The sequence below is a fragment of the Penaeus monodon genome, chromosome 8 (assembly GCF_015228065.2).
Source record: "Penaeus monodon isolate SGIC_2016 chromosome 8, NSTDA_Pmon_1, whole genome shotgun sequence".
Taxonomy (NCBI): domain Eukaryota; kingdom Metazoa; phylum Arthropoda; class Malacostraca; order Decapoda; family Penaeidae; genus Penaeus; species Penaeus monodon.
Genome location: NC_051393.1, coordinates 38712402 through 38719901, shown reverse-complemented (window position 1 = coordinate 38719901; position 7500 = coordinate 38712402). Strand labels below are relative to the sequence as shown.

Below are 7500 nucleotides of genomic sequence, written 5' to 3'. Positions count from 1 at the left end.
TCCGGTTTTTTTTTCCCGGAAGCGCCGGTCGTGTTCTTCTCAAGACGTTCACACACACACACACGCACAGTCACGAGAATACCCTCACAGATGACTCACGCAATTACTTCACAGATATCTTACGCAAATGCTGTATACATATATATGAGGTATACATATATCCAACACCAACGTGGCGTTTCAGGAACAGTGCCGACAACTGCGCGTGTGTATGACTCCGAGAAAAGAACATGACGATATGCGCCTGCAAATAGCCATGGCGTAAAGGTGCGCTCCTGGGAGATCCGTCATTCCTGTTACTTATTTTCTTATTGTTTATTATCATTTATTTCATGGACAATAATTTGACTGGAATCATGGTTCTGTGTATGTTCTTTGTTTGTGTGTTTGTTATTCTTTGTACGTTTATTTGCTCTGCTTACGACAAGATACACAGCTGCAGGTCGGTCAGACACCCTTGCTGGCTGACTCATCCCCTCCACTCCCTGGGCCGCCGCACGCGCGCGCAAAAAACTGCTTTCATACAAACGCAACGCGCATGAATATATAAACATAAACACATACAAATTATCAAACGAAACATCACGCTTAAACACATATGCCTGTAATAGGACATACAAATAAACACACCACATATAAATATACATGCATGCACACTGCCACACGTACAAACAAGTATATAAATAGGCAGTCACACACACACACACACACACACACACACACACACACACACACACACGCACACACACACACACACACACTCACCCACTCACTCACTCACTCACTCACTCACTCACTCACTCACTCACTCACTCATACTCACTCATTCACTCACTCATAATCATACTCATACTCACTCACTCACTCACTCATAATCATACTCATACTCATACTCACTCACTCACTCACTCGTAAAAACATACACACAAACACACACTCACACTCATTCACTCGCTCAGACTCACACAAACACACTCATCCACTCACTCACACCTCGCTCACTCACTCAGACTCATACACACACACACTCACTCACTCAGACACACACACACACACACACACACACACACACACACACACACACACACACACACACACACATTAATAAGCGATTAGCATATGCATAGTGCTGAATTTATATATTTATCGGAGACCGTGAGTCATACCATGATCGTCTCAACCTCTTGTGACTTTAAACGTCATGAGTAACGTTAGTCACAAAATGATTAAGCGGGAATATGAATCTGTTTCTTTAAAGTTTTTCATTAAACACGATCACGGGTGCGTCATTTATCTTTTATGATGTGCCAATTCAGCTTCGTTATCATCCCCCGGCTTAGAATGCAGGTTACTCTATAAACATGCCACAGCTGTTCAGCATAATGAACTCTCCGTAATGTGGTTTTGATGATAGTGTGTCGGCGACTGCAAGGAACAACCTAGAGTCTATCGTATGTCTATCGTCTTGGCAAGGAACTAGAATGCAGGCCAAAGGCAAGTCAGTCAACATTCAAAAGGATGTGGGAATCGATGTCCCACACCGGCAAGGAATTCAGTGCTCAGTCATATAGCTGCAAGATTATTGCTAAAATGTACAAAATGAAAATAGAACTTGGGGGATGACCACATGCTGATTCCAAGAGCTGAGCTGTGTTCAAACGACGTGATTTCTGAAGCATAAATCACGTACATCATCACATCTCTACGGAATACGAAGTGGTCTGACAGTTGCGACAGCGATAGAACTCATGTAGGGATCTGCAGTACAACCGCAGGATTTTAAAGCAAGGTCCCGCAGTGTATCTCAAGGAGGCATGGCGACGAGGACCATGAGCAGTTCCCCGGACATGAGCAGTGGAGGTCCTGCAACCATCGATTTAGCTGCAGACATGAGGCCGGAGGAGGAGTAGGGGGAACGGCAGGGGAGGGTCTCTGCGTCTGCGGCTCCTCTGTCTGTGTGGTCTCGGCAGGGGCTTGGCTGGCGATTGGGGGGGGGGGGGGGGGATAGCGGTCTGGTTCATGTAGAGGCGAACCCACGACTCGAAGGGCAGGTACGAGGAAAGCAGCGGAAACGGAGAGACAAAGAGAAATGGGGGGAAGGCACAAGCAAGGGAGAGGAGGAGAGAAAGGACAGATTTTATGTTCACGACGACAGGATTGCATGTGTTTGGGAATAGCTGATGAATACGAATCTTGCGAAGTGTTTGGCAGACGAGTCGTGGCTTACGATTCCGTGTTTCCAATTTCGTGACTTACATGTTCCTTGTGTTATCGTAATGATAATGCTAATTTGGACAATAATTTTGATTATTTTTATTTGAAGAATATGTTAATCGTTGGTAATGATAATGATGGAAATTATTGTAAGTGATGCTTAAGAACAGAAATGGTAGTAGCAGAAAAGGTGATGATTTGTATATGTTTAATTAATGTCGTAATTTATGCTATATCACGCCAAATAAGTGCCCAGCCTTAAAAGTCACAGGTAATTCTTTTGCTGACGCATGTTTCATTTTAAGGATGTTGTAGATGAGGAGCGCCATGGTAAAAGAAGTACAGCCTTCACGTATAGAAGAAACCACGAATATATTACTTCAAAATGTTATAACACAAACCCATCCATGACCCCGCGAAAATCGAGCCTCCATACGCGCACATACGATACTGAAAGTCGAAGCCTCTGACATTCCTCTTTATGCTAATTTACCGAAGTGGGAGGCGAAGGTCGTGAGGTTTCAGGTCTTGTTATGCTCACCGTGGCCTTCGGTGGGCGTTCGTGACATCGGCTGATGGCGCGCGAAGGTCATACGCTATTTTTCTTGATCTTTTAATTTTTCAGTGTCTGTTTTTTTTCTCTCTCTCTCTTTTTTCATCAAGTGAATTATTGGCATGTTCGTGGGGCCTTCTTTAATCTAATAAAATGATGGCTGTCGGGGTAAATGGAGAGTAGTTTGATAAGCATACTTTGGAACACGCAACCTGCGATTTTCTCTTCATGTTAATAATTATTCGAGTCAATTAGTGATGGATATTCCAATCGCGAGCTTGCGCTCTATTATGATAACTGAACATTATCACTGAAATCACTTGTCATTTTTCCATTTACTAAATAAAAAAAATACCTGCCTATCTTTCTCCAGATTTTTGTGAGAAAACGGAAAGGCTAAAGAGAGTTTATTTATTGAGTCGCTTTTCAGATCATAATCAAACGCTTAAATGGTGTTATACGGCCATCAAATGTGTGTGTGTATGTATGTATGTATGCATGTGCAAACAGAACATATCTACTGAATGGAAGTAAGAGAAACACACGTAAGTAGACTGATAAGCAAGAAGGCAGGCGGAGACGCACAGAAGAGAGAGAAGTGAAATCATCCATTAGAGAGAGAGAGAGAGAGAGAGAGAGAGAGAGAGAGAGAGAGAGAGAGAGAGAGAGAGAGAGAGAGAGAGAGAGAGAGAGAGAGAGAGAAACAGCCGTATTCAATGGCCATTTGACAGCTGCAGTTTCATATGAATCAGGACCGGAAATGAAATGCCATTCAGTAAGGTCTCGTGAATGTGTTTTATGGCGTCACATCCAGGGCTTATATTACGCCGTCTCTTTTTTCCTTCTAACCGAGTTTTACTAGTTATTTCTCGCCTTGCCTGGATGCGTCCTACACTGCTCGGTATTAGACACCACTCGCGGCCTCTCTCACTCTCTCTCTCTCTCTCTCTCTCTCTCTCTCTCTCTCTCTCTCTCTTCCTCTTTCTCTCTTCCTCTTTCTCTCTTCCTCTTTCTCTCTTCCCCTTTCTCTCTTCCCCTTTCTCTCTTCCTCTTTCTCTCTTCCTCTTTCTCCTCTTCCTCTTCTCTCTCTTCCTCCTTCTCTCCCTCTCTCTCTTTGTTGTCACACACAGAGAGAGAAAGAGAGCGAGAGGGAGAGAGATGCGAACAGCGCGCTCGTAAAACTTTGGATTCCTAGTCTCACCTTTATATCCTTGTAGATGACGTAGGCCTTAAGAATCTTTAATTACTGCTGCCGCCATGGAATATACGCTCGAAATATAAAAGAAAAATTGTGTGTGTGTGTGTGTGAATGCGTGCGTGTATGCATGTGTGCGCTTCATTGGCAGCAGCTAATGAAGAGACGAGTTAGTCAGAAAGGTCAGAAACTAGGTAATAGACTTAGAGAGGAATGGCAGCTGTGAATGAACACAAGACCTTATCACTGCGTGTGTGTGGGCGTGCGGCATGCACGAGTTTGCGTAAGTGTGAATAATCCTGCGCCTTGAAATTGATTTCACTGATTTACGTGTACACTTCTCTTCATTTTACATCAGAGCTTATGCATTAATATTTTACCGGCAAAAGGAAAACAACACACCGAAATAAAGCCTCACATTCACATTTCCTTATTATGTTATCGCCGCAGGGAGCACCGTTGCAAACAATTTCTTAAGTAGCTAAATTTGTGCCCCTTGGCAGTTCTCCATCGCTTAGGCCTAAATGCCCAAGTGTCAAGTAAGTCCCTGCCTTTGAAGAACCGCCTTAGCATAATCTGGATGTAAAACACCTTTAAGAGAAGGGATTTCATATAAAAAGTTATCAATTTCACCTGGCGTGCACAACCAGCAATATATTTTTAAAAAACTAAATATAGAAATAAAATGATAAAGAATAAAGAGGTTTCGGTCTAAGCAGCGCGAATGGAGGAGCTTCTCTTCCAGAGTCCTTGTCCCTCCTACAGAGTGACCTTCAACTCCGTCCGCTGGCAGGGTCTTGTGATGTACGTGTAGGCGCGTGTGTTTGCTCGTGTTCTCGTGTTTGTATCCAAAGGAATTTACGTCCTACTGAGGAAAACGATAGCCTACTAATAAAACGCGAAAAAATATTGTGTTTACATTAAAGACAAGACTCTTCGAAAGATTTTGTCAGTTTGTCTGTTTTCGTATTGGCTGAGCTTTGATTTTTCTCGAATACTAATTTGATAAAGATAGTTTGTTTCTATTGTGAAACTAGACCAAAAATAAACAGATCCATGAAATGCGTCAGTCAATGCGAGTTAGGTTTCGTGAAGCCAATTTTATCCCAAAATCAATAGCTGTCTTGTGACCTGGAGAGAAGCGTTTCAAGGCATGGAAAACCTCGTTCTTTGAAGAGAATGTTTTATTGCGTTACGTTTTATTGCGCAGAACATTGACCTCAACGCACTGCGGATTCTTATCCATTTCCTCCTTTTCTCTCGCGAAACAAGCACTATCCACTGTCTGGCCGGTATCTCGGGGGCACGCCCTAGTCCGCATAAGGTACACCACACCTCGCAGATGCGTCTCTTTTGGAATCTCCTCCTCCCCATCTCTACCCACACAGGTATCCTACCTTCGCCCTGAGCTACCTATGGTTCGCAATGACATCATCTTTCCCATATAGTTATTATATATTTTCTGGTCTTTTCAGGAATTGTAGTATTGTTAATGTATTTGTCAAAGGGATTTTCATCACTGCGATCTACCAGCGCGTAAAGATCTATCTCTTTTGAGCCATTCGGTGTCGGTAATCCTGGCACGTACGGTCGAGGCACGTCCTTCCCGCAAAATATTTGTCTCGTTTTATCATTCTCTCTCTCTCTCTCTCTCTCTCTCTCTCTCTCTCTCTCTCTCTCTCTCTCTCTCTCTCTCTCTCTCTCTCTCTCTCTCTCTCTCTCTCTCTCTCTAGTTTGTTGCCCCTTCCTGTACCTCCCCATGAAACCATCTGTCCTTCGTGACCTTTGACCTCTGGAGTAGACGTGGAGTTTAGCGGCCGGGCCATCTGCTACGACCCACGCCATCGCCCACGGCCAGTCCTCCCACACCCTCACGGCGGTCATGCAGATTTAGATGGCCTTTCGCTCGTGAGAAGATGCTTCTTTTCCTCACACGCACTGTCCTTGCTGCATCCGACGACATTTGTTTTCATGTCTTCAACATGTATGGAATAACGTTAACGCTGGTCTTAGTTTCCCTACTATTATTACCGGTTTGTTTGGTTATGTAGTAGTCACACAACACGCACAGACATGACGGAATGTTGTTGTCCTTCAGTTGCTGTCACCCTTCTGTACGTATCTGCATCTATTTATCCTTCAATCTCGTTTTTCCCTCTTTCCGTCTGTTGTTGTGAGATCTCTGGCATGATGTAAATGATCTCTACATAAATCAAACTTGTCTTTCTCCTTATAACACATGTAATTGAACAAGTTATGTACGGAAGTTTTAGGTGCCCATAGTATCCACTTAAAGTACGTCTTTCGGCTTCTAACCCTTACTTTACCCTGTGAACTAGTATATAAAAGGATGGCACTCAGAGCTTTAAAGGGGCACTTTGTCTATTGAATAATGAATGTGCGCAGATTCAGGAAATTCAAGCTCCGTGATGGGCCCTTAGGATCCTCTTTCTTACACCCATAGAATCTGGCAGCACCCTTGAGAAACTTGTTCTGTCTTTATTCCCTTCGAGTTTTACCAGTTTTGCATCTTCCCACGTTATTCATGATTCCGAGGCCCCTTGTTGCCACCCGTCGGAAAGTCCCCTCGAGCTCATCATCCTTAACACCAGCATTCCTTGCCTATGATGCTGTTCCTGCGTGTTTGCTCTGAGTCCCCTTAACCTCCCCGGCCTTGGCGAATCATGGAAGGGTCTCGTGACTCAAAGCATTTCCTCAGCCAGTCACAAATGGGCACGCCGTTTGTTTTTGTGCGAAGCGATGCCGTGGTGGGTGTTGTTCATTTGATTTTCTTCTTTCGTGATATTTATTTTTGATCATGTTTCTCCCATTTTTTTTCTGAAAGAGCTTAGGAGATGAAGTGGTTTACGCCTGAAATCCTCGCGTGACCTCTGCTCCTCCTCCCAAAATATCTAATTTTAGCTGTGGCTGTGGAGACACTTCCCACAAGTGCCCCGCCCCTCTTTTTCTATCGCTTCCCGCTCTCTCTCTCTCTCTCTCTCTCTCTCTCTCTCTCTCTCTCTCTCTCTCTCTCTCTCTCTCTCTCTCTCTCTCTCTCTCTCTCTCTCTCTCTCTCTCTCTCTCTCTCTCTCTCTCTCTCTCTCTCTCTCTCTCTCTCTCTCTCTCTCTCTCTCTCTCTCTCTCTCTCTCTCTCTCTCTCTCTCTCTCTCCTTTCCTGCACTAACAATCACCAGTGCTATTCCTGTCACTATTGGTATTATTATCAGCATTGCTACCATGTCACTATCAGAATAAGTTTTCTTTTTCTTTCATAATTATTCGTAGCATTGTCAGTTATGGCAGCAATTAATTTCCTTTACTATCTGTATATGAATGATAAATTCTTCCAATCCTCACTGCATCATACAAAACCAATCGTATCATAATTGACTGATATATCTTCTTGATTTACAAGAGCAAGATCATAGGTAAAGTAACGAAAAAGTACCTTTGAAGTTATCCTATCCCCATCTGCCCGACGCAGCGTGCCATTGTAGCAGCATGACGTCAACTGCCTGAAACTGGTATTCCCTCCACA

The 7500-nt window shown here is 43.7% G+C and overlaps 1 protein-coding gene across 4 annotated transcripts in view; it reads left to right on the top strand.

Annotated features, from left to right (window-relative positions):
• The window catches only part of LOC119576346, a 17580-nt gene that overhangs the window by 887 nt on the left and 9193 nt on the right, over window positions 1-7500 (top strand). The gene's annotated exons all lie outside the window — the stretch shown is intronic.